Source organism: Trematomus bernacchii, unplaced genomic scaffold (assembly GCF_902827165.1).
Source record: "Trematomus bernacchii unplaced genomic scaffold, fTreBer1.1, whole genome shotgun sequence".
NCBI classification, from domain to species: Eukaryota; Metazoa; Chordata; class Actinopteri; order Perciformes; family Nototheniidae; genus Trematomus; species Trematomus bernacchii.
Window position 1 is genome coordinate 6,539,206 of NW_022987828.1, and position 12,485 is coordinate 6,551,690.

A 12,485-nucleotide genomic window follows, 5' to 3' on the forward strand; every position below is an offset into this window, starting at 1 on the left:
TTTCTGTGGAGACCACAATCTGAGCAAGCATGACTCCAAATGCATGCTGTTGTTGCTTTGCGGCTTAAGAAAGTGGACATTGACAACTGTTTGCTAAGACTTTATAAGGCAAAGATATGTTGATAAGTGTTAACAGCTTGTTCCACTCCCCCCGAAGGGCCAAATAAATAAAATAATGAAAACAGTTACAAAATAGAGACACAAAGAGTCAGTTGCAAAAAAGTTTAATGTTATTAAATGTTTTGTTATGAGACCAAAAAGTGCTTTAACTTGTTGTAGGACCCTGTCTGAAAGGTTGGATTTACATGTTACAACACTTTATCACGGTGTTTCATTAAAACAGTAAGACAATCCGGGCTTTAATTCACAGGATTTTGAATATACTCTTCAGAGTTACTGTCACTATAAATAACATATCATGTGGTCTGTAATCAAATTATCTATGGCTGTGTATTGCCCATACTTCATCCTATTGTGTTCATTGTCTGTAACCCTTTTGTGAGACAGTAAAACCCCAACTAATGTTGCAGAGGCCCGTTGAAGAGGCCCTTCCAAATTGGCCTTGTTTTGCAGCTCTTCAAATCAAGTCAAATTATTTTCAGTGAAACCCAATATGTGAGAGTTTCTTTTCTCTTATGGGAACTGTTGTTGGGCCTGCAGCAGCACACTGACTGACTGTCTGTAGGACAATTGGTTAAATGGAGTTAACTGTTTCTCTCCCTGAGGTACATTTCTGCTTTGATCCTGCTGCGACTGGCGCCTGTCTGCTCTCTCTCCCCCTCTCCCTCTCTGTGTGACAGTGATAGATCGCTGGGTAACCATACAAGCTTTCAATGACTGTAATTTAGTGCCCAACAACATTACATTCTCCTCTACTTACTGAGAATATTGCCACTCTCACTATTCTCCTGTTTGAAAAGGGATGTAAGGCGGTGTGTTCCTTTTCAATTGTTTTATAATGAACGAGTAAATTAGATATCCTTCTTCTCTCTGAGTAGCATGCACATGCAAGAAGAGTACAATGAGTATTTTGGTTTAAGAACCTATTTATTCACTGTATAGTGCATTAGCTGCGCTACAACTTTTTGTCATGGAGTATCTCGTTGTCTATGTCTCGCTGTCTGTGCATTACTTTTTTATTACAAATCAACAAAATATATATATTTTACAAAATCGAAAGACAGTTTATCCTGAAAATGTTGTGCCTCACTGAAAAAGTGAAAATGTTGACCTGTTGCTGGTGCTCGTTTAGGAATACAAAAAAAAAAAAAAAGGAAAAAAAGCCACATATTTTGACAGGAGGCCAGGGGCCAACTAATACAAAACAACATGAATTTTGGGGGTAAGCCTGGACCTCTGTCTCTATCTATGATTTTTCTTTAGCCTGTCATTTTATTTACATTTTAAGTTGAACAAAAAAATCCCATTGTGAATTAGAAAGTGTTCAGGGACACCCCCAACAGCACACTACCAAATTGAATGGCAATTCCTCCAATAGTAGACAAGCATTTAGTAAATAACAAAATGTTGCATGCTGGCACGTGAGGAAAGGTCAGTGGGATTCATCCTCATTCAGCATGACTCTGTGTACAATTGTATTGCAATCCATCCAAAAGTTCAATCTTAAAAATCGGGGGAACGTCAGACCAATGTCTTCATATTAAAAGCTAAAAAAGACCAGTGTTAAACAACAATAGTAATATTGAAATGTAAAAAAAAGATAGATGGAAAGAATGTTTCAATATGTTTAAGTTCTGGGAAAATATTCATACTGTCATTCTTCAGTTTATTATTTTGTCTGCCTCACGACTTCAACTATCTCTCTCTCTCTCTCTTGCCCACTCTCAAAAGTGGAGAACTGTTTAAGGAGGTAATTGTGGTTTCCAAAAGAGTTTTCTTTCAAACCAAACATGTTGAAGCAGGCTTTATATATTTCAGTTTTTTAAAATCTTTCTCTTTGATGAGAGCTGGCAGGGTTTACAGCAATCCTAAGCAAACTTTGGGAGGGGGGCTGGAGTCATGTGGGATAAACATTTATGAAACACACAGTGGGGAACTTTGCGGTGAAAGTGTATCGTCTTCAAAAGAGAAGGGAGGCCTACTCGGTGAAGCATAACAGAACATTATCCTGTGTCTGAGTGGACCTGCCAACATTAGTATGTTCAAATGTCAATGGATCACAAACTTTTCCTTTTCATGACATTTCCAATAAATCACACTTTCTAAGAATTCTCTTTATCTTCACAGACCAAATGAAGGGTTGATTTCTATACGCACAAGTATTACCGTTCTGTCCATTATGACCAAGTCAGCTTTGCTTGTGTCCTTAAATCGGTTTCTCGTCTTGAATGACCAGTAACAGTAAGTCTCAAATCGAAATGTAAATCACCAAAAACATTTATTTACATTTTAAAGCTGTCCACATCCTCTTTTTAATACAAAGCTGGATTTCAATCACACAGTCGCAGTGAAGAAAATGAAGAGAGCGCAGACCAGGCCTTTTCTAGAAGCAAAATAATAACGTCTTTAACCGCAACTATAGGCTAATTCAGATCTGCTCCAAATTGGTTCTTCATTCTCCCTTTCTCCAAGTTGCATGAACATGGGCCATTGGTTTTTAATACTGCTGAAAAACACATTTTTTGCTCAAAATTCCTGAGCAAAATAAGCATTTGTTTGTTATGACATGACAACCAAGTATAAAAGAACACGTCTGAAGAAGAAACTATTACAAACACAATAATTGTATGAATTGCAGTGTAGTCACTCCTGGAAGGAAATCATGTTTCTGCACTTGTTTGTACAACATATTTTTTGTTTAAATTAAGGCTATTGAAACTCAGAATACAGATGTTCTTTAGCCATTACCTTGAAAACTAGCATTAGCTGAGGTTGTCAGCTTGAAGCTTTCGTTGTGAGGATGATAGGTCAGTACTTTTTCTCCTTTCGGAGGATGCAGGAGAGCAGATGATGCTTAAAACCTTTGTAATTATGTGATGGGTTGTTGATTGGTCAAGTGCTTTTCATTTATCCTCTATATGTTAGCATGACTTGGCTGCCAGCGTTGACAGGCAAGCAGCGAGCGGGTTATTATGCCTCTGTGTGTTTTGTATGTAGGATATTGGATTTGGTGACAGGAAGGCGCGTTCCACATGGCGTCTGACAGAGTAGAGCACAGTGTTTGGCTGATGGCGACTCGGCAGTGAGTCCTGCACGCAGTGCCAGGTGCTAACAGGTGAACACAGAGATATTGTGGCTGTATTGTCGCGGTTTGGTTACGGGAGGGGGGGGGGGACAAAGGGAACCGGACACCCTCTCTGGACCTGGAGCGAGCCAGGGGTTGGGCTGAGCTCGGTGACGGTGCTGACAGTAGGGGGGAACTCAGATAGAAGCCTGCACTCTGCGATGATAACAACTCTGATGATGATGTTAGAGAATGACCACAGAGGATAGGGATGTCAAATTATCATACGCTCTTTATTGTCTCGCCATGATAGCAGATGTAGGCGTCTTTAGTATGAGAGCGATGACAGCTGAGGAGCAGAGGACATCACAGAGAAACCTGACACACACACACACTCTCTCTCTCTCTCTCTCTCTCTCTCTCTCTCTCTCTCTCTCTCTCTCTCTCTCTCTCTCTCTCTCTCTCTCTCTCTCTCCTCTCTCTCTCTCTCTCTCACATACACACTATGAGGTACAGCTAACCCATGCAGTGTCTGAGTCTTGAAATATAGAGAAGCTAAACTGTAAACCAAACAAGTCTCTGAGTGTAACAAGAGCAGCATTCCTGTGGGTCACAGCAGGACAGCGGGGCCTTGCAGTATTAGTAGCTATTCTGTGGTCAAATGAATGACTGGAGAATGTTACCACAACCTATAATAATGTATCTTCTACACCCTTTCTGTTTCTTTTCTGTTCAAATTCCTATATCAATAGGGAATTACATCCCACAAATGTCTGTGTCACAGAGTCAGTTCCTCAATGAATTGCAGAGGTCAGAGCAAAGCACACTGGGAGACGGGACTGAACACAGTTTGGTGTTGGCTCACTGAGAAAGGAGCACAGATCTGATTCAAGCTGTTTGTGACAGCTGTTGCCGATTGACTCTTTGCAAATTAGGTTAAACATTTCCCGACAATATTACAATTGACTTCTCTGAAACCACCCAAATGATGGCAGCTGCACTGCAACATGCTGTGACAATTTAAACTGCGACAAATCACACAGCAGCACCTGTTAGGAAATGACTGGGCCACTGAGACACTCAATTCTATCTAGCAAACCTAAGACCAGGGTAGGTGGAAAATTGTGCATAACATTCTTCCTTTATTCATTCAGGGTGGCATTAAAAAAGTCTTAAAAAGTCTTAAATCTAACTTGGCTTAAGCTGTAGAACCCCGACTTCGACTTTGAATGAAAATGGGTATTCAGTGCAAATTACCTTATGTCTTGAGAGTGACTTATCTCCCTCTAAAACAGTTTCAGATTTCTTTGACATGTTTCCTTGAAGCTTGTGACTCACGCTAACTTCAAAAGATGTTCTAGGCATGTCGATGATGCCAATAAATCATAGTAAATAATTACGCCCGAGGCTCTAATAATGTTGATCACAGAGGACCCAAAAGTGGAACAAATTAGGGTCACATGATTTGCTTTGGGGCATTTTGTGCTGGCTCTCGATGGTGGGAATAGCACTTTGCTTTCGCCTACAGATTTCTCAGGCCATCAAACGCATACCTCCTTACTTTAGGCAAAGGATATGCTTTAGTTGTCTTGTTCATCTCACATGTGAATACAGATTGTACAATAAAAAGTGTTGTTTTATTAAAATATATTTAGGGTTTCCATGAGAATGTGAATGTGTGCCTGTGATCTCAGCCCAGTGACAACCTGAACAAATACGCTGAGTTGATTCTTCGGAGATTACAATAGATTCCACGTCGTCTCATGAACCTCTGAAAGAGATGGGAGGGCACAGCAGAGGCCCCTGAATAAACAACCATTAAATTCTCCCTGCGCCTGTATCTGGAGAAGCTTCAAACCGGGGGGCCGTGCTTTTAAACTAACTAAAACCACAACGAAACGGAGCTGAATGTAGGGAAAGAGAGTTTGAAGCCCGTTTTACCTTTACTGCTTAATCTTTTTTATATTGGAGGCTTGGGAAAAGAGGCAGATTAGATGACAGCGGGATAAAGCGAGGAAGATGGGTGTAGAGAAAGAAGAGGGGGATGAAGGAGAAGATGAAAGCTTTGTTGTGCTGATGCTTAATGAGCTGGAAAACACAATTGAACTTCTCTGACTGTGGAAATTGCTGTGAGGGCATCGTAAATTAGCGCCAGTGTGGGAGCTAGCCTGCTGACAGAAAAGGGGCTTTGTGCGGTAAAGGCTTCTTCACAGGACTGCAGCCACTGAGATCCTCACAGTGGTGTCATGGCTTGATCTGTCGCAAGACAAGGAGTTTGGCGGTTACTCTTAAACATGGGCGTGGAAATTGTTGGATAGCATTTGTGTGTACTTATTTGCAGATGTGCTTCACTGTTGAACTGTGTTAACCAAAAAAAAAACTTTTACCTTAATTCCCTCCGTCCTCCTGACTTAAGGCTTTTTATATTTTGCATCCCATATGTTCTTTGGGTGCTGCTACCTGTGGATTCATATACTATAAAAAGCCAGTTAAAAAACAGACAGCTGAAGATACAACGTTGTGAGCGAGGATGGGTTTTTGACATTTTGTGAACTCCAGTCCAAAGGGTGACTCTTCATTCTGGCTTTGCAGGCTTGGCACATGCCTTCTGTTACTAAGTGGCTTCATATTGAAAGACTCTGTGGCTGCTATTCTCCGTCCCACTGGGTGCCAGCCTCTCTGCCCTGGCAGCTGCTGGGCTGCAGAATAGGCCCATAGTTTCCCCTCTGCAGGTGAGCTGCACAGCCAAAACAGGGCCCCTCAAAGGCCCTTTCAGAGCCTCAATAGGAAACTGACTTGGGGAGAGAGGAACAGCCTCACAATGGCCGGCTTCTCTGGACACAGAGAAGATGGAGATGAGCTATTGGGGCGCTGCTTTAGTGCTGCTTATAGCCATGTCAAGCAGAGGTGAAGAGAGGAGAGGATGAGTTCTCCCTGTTAAGTCTCTGCAGACGTAGCTCTTGATGTCCTGTCATCCTGCATCTCTGATGGTAATACTGCGCCTTTGAAACCTATTACAAACTAAATGTTTTTTCCGTGTCCTGGGCTGACGAGGGTGACACTCAGCTGCTATCCACTTCTCCCCTCTTTCCACCCCCTCCCCTCCACTCCAATCCCGACCACTGGAACTCCCTTCATCCTGGCAAAACTCTCTCCCATGCCAGCAGGAAGAATGCACCTCCCTCTGCTGACTCTCACCTCCTTGTCATACTTTGTAACTTTTATTAGCCATAGCTTTAACTGACATATGAGGAGTTGGCAACGGAGAGACTGGGCGAGGGAGGGGAGAGAGAAAGGCGCAAATAAAGGAAAGAAAAAAATTGTTAGTCCTTCTCTTTGTTGATAATTGCAGCATGACCACATCCTGTCCCACTAGAAAAAAAAGAAAAAAAATCCATGTGACAACTTTAATCCCTAAATTAAAATGATGACTGGGTGCTAATTCACTACTATGGTTTATGGTCTTACTAACCACATTCAGAGTGAAGGCTTTTCATGGTTACTTTAACCCAGCAGTCCATACATTTACTTTCTGATTTGATCACATATCGCTCCTTATGCAAACTATAGCTGAAATATCTAAACGTTTAGCAAAATGGTCCAATGGGCTTAATTATCTAGCTTCTTATCAAACACTGTTTTTAGAATGAGGAGCAACATCTGAGTAACCAAAGGGAGGGGGGGTATTTTGTTAGTTTGAATTCCTTTGGATTACATTTTTTGTGACAGCCCTCAGCATGAAATCGTAATACTTTAACCTATGTAGTTCTTCTGAAACTTGTACAATTATGCTTTGGTAAAACACTATAACCCCTTAATGTTATGAGCATTAGGTTACATGTTTAGCATTGTTTATAATTAATTTAGTCAAAAACTCCTTTCAAAAAGAAATGTTGCCCATATTTTCTGCCCCTTCTCCATGCTCCAGAAATATTTCTGCAGCATATTCTTTCTTATTGTTTACATTCACATGAGATTTCAAACACACAGTCCTTTGAGAGATTATGGAGCCTTTAGCTGTCTAATATAATTAAGTTGGGTAAAGAGATGCTATCAGTCACATTCGTCCTTCTCCTCCTCTAATCAGTTCCACTCTGTTATTGCTGGCCCCGGGCTATTTACCTCTTTGCTAAACTGCTTTCACAAGCATGACACTAAAGCCTGCAGAAATGTCTATTAGACCCACAGTCTCTGCATTGCTGACCTTACGGTGGTGGTTGCCATCATTAAGGAATCAATGCTCACTGATCTGACGTTTGTCACACCTCCTTGAACTCTTTCCTCTGAAGTTAGTCGACCACTTTTGAAAGGTTAAGTAGTGACTGCAGCCCTGCAGGACATTAACACTTTGAATTCCAGGACAGAATTTCCTTATAGGTTATGAGGACAGACATGTCCATGAATGCACCACACTTCATGTACCATTTGCTCTGAGGTTTTGAGAAGAAAGAAGCATTTCCTGCAGTCAGGCCAGCTGGGAGTGATTTAGCTACATTAGTTAAATCCCGTTCTGGCAAGCGGCTTTCCTCCGGGATAAGTTCATAGGGCTATGTAAACCAACAATGTAATAGTAACCCACTTTAGTGAGTCTCATCTTGTGCTGGCTTGTTTGGAGAGGACACAGTGGGCATCATTATTGTGTTTGTTTAATTTTCAAAGATCGCTGTGACTTTTGAGTTAAACCTCTCTCTGTATCTTTGTTTGTGTTAATTTGTCCTGAAGTACAGTACATGCAGTACAGTACATACTTCAGTTTGGTGCCTTCCACTTTTTTGCTCTTATGAATGCTAAAGAAGCTCCTGCTGTGTGCCTTTAGGCCCCTATAGCATGTCTGTAACTCTCTGCACCTCCCAGCTCTTTGTCTGAGCACTTAATCCAAAGCTTTTTCCACTTCATCACTTCTCATTACTAATGATGAAGATTCTTAATATTACTTTCAGCATTTATGACTTTCGCTTTAGTGAATCAAAGCCCAACAATTCTAAGCTTCTCCTTCTGAACCTGCTGCTGAAAAAAAAAGTAATATATGAAACATCCCTGACATTATGGTAGAATGTGTATTTCTTCAAGTTATGCCTTGTCACAATGCACTATACTGTAAAAACCATTAAATAGACAACTTGGCATCTAATGAAACAGTGATCAGCAATTTGTCAGTAATTATGTAAAGCAAATTGAGCTCAGACAGACATTTCAAACCAGATATCCCTTTCAACAAATGTGTGATTTTTATTAGCAGTACCTAAATAATAGGATGTAGGTTGAATACATGTTACCTAATATTTTTTACAGTTTAACCTCCACATTGTTATTCTCATAATCAGATCACACAGAAGAACTATAAACAGTGTGTCGTCTTATCTGGCTTCTGCATTACATCTTAACTTCTGCTCCAGTTCTATCACTGAACTTGTGTCCATGTTCTGTAAACAAGTCCAACAGCAATAACCTTATCCCTGGAGACATATGTAACCATGGGACACTGGTGCTTATTTGATACTTTGAGCTGATACTGCCACTTTATTCTCAGTTTTGGCAGAAAAGCAATAAGCAATGAATTCAAGAGACTTATTTTTAGATCTGTTCTGTAAGGCAAATTAGATACAGCAGTGAGTAAGTGGCAGTAAGTCATCACATATCAGTGATGGTGAGCGCTTTCCCTTTCATGCTGTGTCTGTTGTCTACGTTGGGCAGGTATGTAATTATGGTTTGAAAAGGTTGGAGCCAGGCTTTCCGCAGCACACAGCGTGGGAACCGAGGGGGGGGGAGATCAGGGAGCAGAGCGTCGGCATGGCAGCTACAATCTATAGAGATAGACATCTAGGCACGGTCATCTTCATCTTATGAAAGTCTGGTAGTCTATTCAAAGACCTGACTCACATCCTGTGTGACTGTGCCAAGGATAGCGGTGGCAGGAAATCTGATCTGCATTGAATGTAATGAGCAACTTTTCAATCTGACTTGAATGTAGGGTCTTACACAGTAGCAGCTACAGTTGATGAACAATGCATTGTTTCTAACGATACTCCTTAAATCAGATACAAGGAGGATATTTATACTATTATTATAGCATTACATGTAGACTATTCAATATAAATATCTTATATAATAGCAATAATCTTTCTTTAACATTTTAACCCTAATTTTCCCAACATTCGACTCATATTGACTTTAAGTGGCATCAGAACATAGTTTGAAAAATGTACATCATTTCCCTGCAATTCAGATAACATCATCTTCTTCAACAACATTGATTTTCATTACACAATATAAAACAATCTTCCTATCTGTATCTCTTCTGATGGGTCAACATCCACTTCCTTAACCTGACATCCGGAGCAGGACATTTATCATTGTCCCCCCCCCCCACACATTACTTAAAGATCAGTAGGCTAGAAAAACTTTGTGGCAATGTCTTGATGCGCCACATTTTTTACTTTACATTTTATAACATACTGGAAAACTTGCATTACATTTTTAGGGAATGCTAAGATTCTTATAGTCCTTCTCTGGTGGAAAACATCATCACTGTAATACAGTCTGTTAATGAAAGCAGCAGAGGAAGCAGTGCAACAATTAGTTGTGGATAAATGATGAAGACTAAGGATTAAGTAATTATGTTTTATTGTGTCAGGGTCTGACATTCTTTGCCACCAGGGAGCCTGTAATTATTCTTTGACTGTGTAACCAAGAAACCATTGGTATTTCAACTTTGATGCTGCACAGGCCATAAATCACTGAGATACAAATAACTTTTATTCATTCATGCTGAGCTTGTTATGTTTTAAGATTATGAACCTCGAAATATGAGAGTTCTGTCACATCGTATCTGTCTTTATTGTGAAAAAACAAAAAGGAGAGGAGAGACTAAAACGTTTCAACTGCACAGAGCGTCCACATGTTTCTTTAATAAGGATGAAAGCGTGGCGCTCTTGTAACCAGAGCTCTCTGTAGCGGGCAGCTTCCCATCAAGGAACAGCAGGATCCTCTTTTAACCCAGGAGCATCAGGACAGATGGGACTGTGACACGCAAACTCACACACACACACACACACACACACACACACACACACACACACACACACACACACACACACACACACACACACACACACACACACATACACATACACATACACACAGAGCGTGGCCAACATGAGAGGAATTTAGTGATCTTACAGAAGAATGTGTTGTGAATATCAGGGGAAGGGTCAGCACTTAAGAACATCTGTAACACCTGTACTCTATGACAGTGTTTCACAGGATGCGCTCCCCGCTGAGTGCATCGAGCTGGCGGCTCTGATGAATTCTGTGGTGCTGGGGGTCAGAGGTCAGAGGTTAGGGGTACTCCAGCTGGCATCCAGGGCCGCAGTGGACTCCAGTGAGGAGGCATTCAGTGGCCAGAGCAGGAGGGGAGAGGGGGAGGCTGAGGGGGAGAGGAGGCCAAAGTTGTTTCTCTTCATGTCTTGTTTGATGTACTCCACCCCTCGAGGCTTTCCTTTGCCCTTCTGACATAAACCACTATTCTCAGATGTTAGAAAAGCACCAAAAAAAACACATAGCATTAGAGACTACCTCTGTATAGCTTTAAGTAAAATGGCTTTCATCAATATTTTAAAGGTCACCTATTATGCAAAATCCACTTTTTCATGTCTTGTATACATAAACATGTGTCCCCTCTGTGTAAAGAGATTCTGAAAGTTTCAGGAAAAAAGATTCGCTCACTTTTTGTCCTGATCCATTTATGTAAAACCTGTCTGAAAATGAGCTGATCAGATTTTGGCCACTTTATGATGTCATAACGATCTTTTGGCTTGTGTAATCATTAGCCAATAACCAACCAAGGTAACACCCGGCCACCTTATCACCTGAATCTCCTCCTAGACCACCATTGTGTTTTTTTAACCAAATATCTTTCAGAGGGGCGTGGGGAGTGGCTCCTTATTTCCATCTAAAGTAAAAGACAGAATCAGCACTTTTGAAACAGGGCTGAAACAGAGGGGATTATGGGATGCTACAATGATTTGTTTGGTATTTGGAGCCAAACATTTCAGAGACATGTTTTGTATATATCCGAGACCTATAATATGTTGATGAAAAATAGTATAATAGGGGACCTTTAATATCAACAATGGATGTCATCCCTCTCTGAATATACCTCATCGTTTTGGTTTTCCGGTTCATAACTTTACTGTTTCGGTTCACTTTTAAAGCTCTCATGTTGTTGTTTTTTCTGCACAGGACCAAATGAAAAAGCAAACAACATGGAGCTGCTAGAGCCAGCTTTATCTCAGTAGGTGACACCAAAAACAGTGAATATGTTTCTTACATTCATCAGGTGGACAGAAACACAATTTCCAGTGAATTCTAGCATTGATATGTCTACTATTTACTAGTATATAAGTAGGCCATATTATCTTAGACGGTGGTGATATGTCACTGTTGTATTTACAGTTTGTTTCAGGGGCCAAACATATTAATAATGGAAGGTTTAAGATGTTACAGCAGATAAAGCTATATATGTGGAACTTCTGTGAGCACGTCAGTAGTCAAGTCTCTGCAGTTCCTCGGTTTATCCTGTGGAGGGCAGATATTATAATTATTGAGCCACATGTGCCAAGTGTTGGCATGATGTGAGTTTTCCAAAACATTAGTTCTCCTCGAGTGGAAAATGTGTTTAATGAGAAGCGTCCAAAACACAGTAAATAGCCATTAAAGTTGCTCTAACAGCTCCCACATGTTTACTGAGTTTATGAGATGTGTGTGTGTTTCTGTGTGTAAGAGAGAGAGAGGGACCACCAGAACTTTCTCTCTCATTATTGCATCTATAATATCATATTTCCATGGTTGATACACACTGTCAAAGCAATGTATTGGCTCCGTGTCAGTTCAAGCAGCTAGCGTCGCTAATGGCCATCTTTCACACAGATACTCAGATCAGCTTTTCAGATTACACAAAGGTCAACCTTATTGCTCTGCGTCTCCTCCTAGTCAGACAAAAGGCTTCTCAGTTTTCTGTCATCAGTTACATAACAGACAGAAGGGGAGAGTTCCTCTTTCTGTCTGTCTGCTGTGCAGCTTCTGGTCCTCCTCCCCTTGTCTGCCTCGGCTGTCAACAGAGCTGTTGTTGCTGGAAAACTGTCTCGGGCATTACCTGTGGAGCCAGATATTCAGGTGGGCCCCAGACTGACTGGCTCATCACTCCTCTCATTTTACCCCCCTTAAAACCCCACCTGTCCATTGAGGAGACATTTTATCAAGCATCAGTACTGAGAGTTTAAGGCAGCTTCAGAAGTGCCTG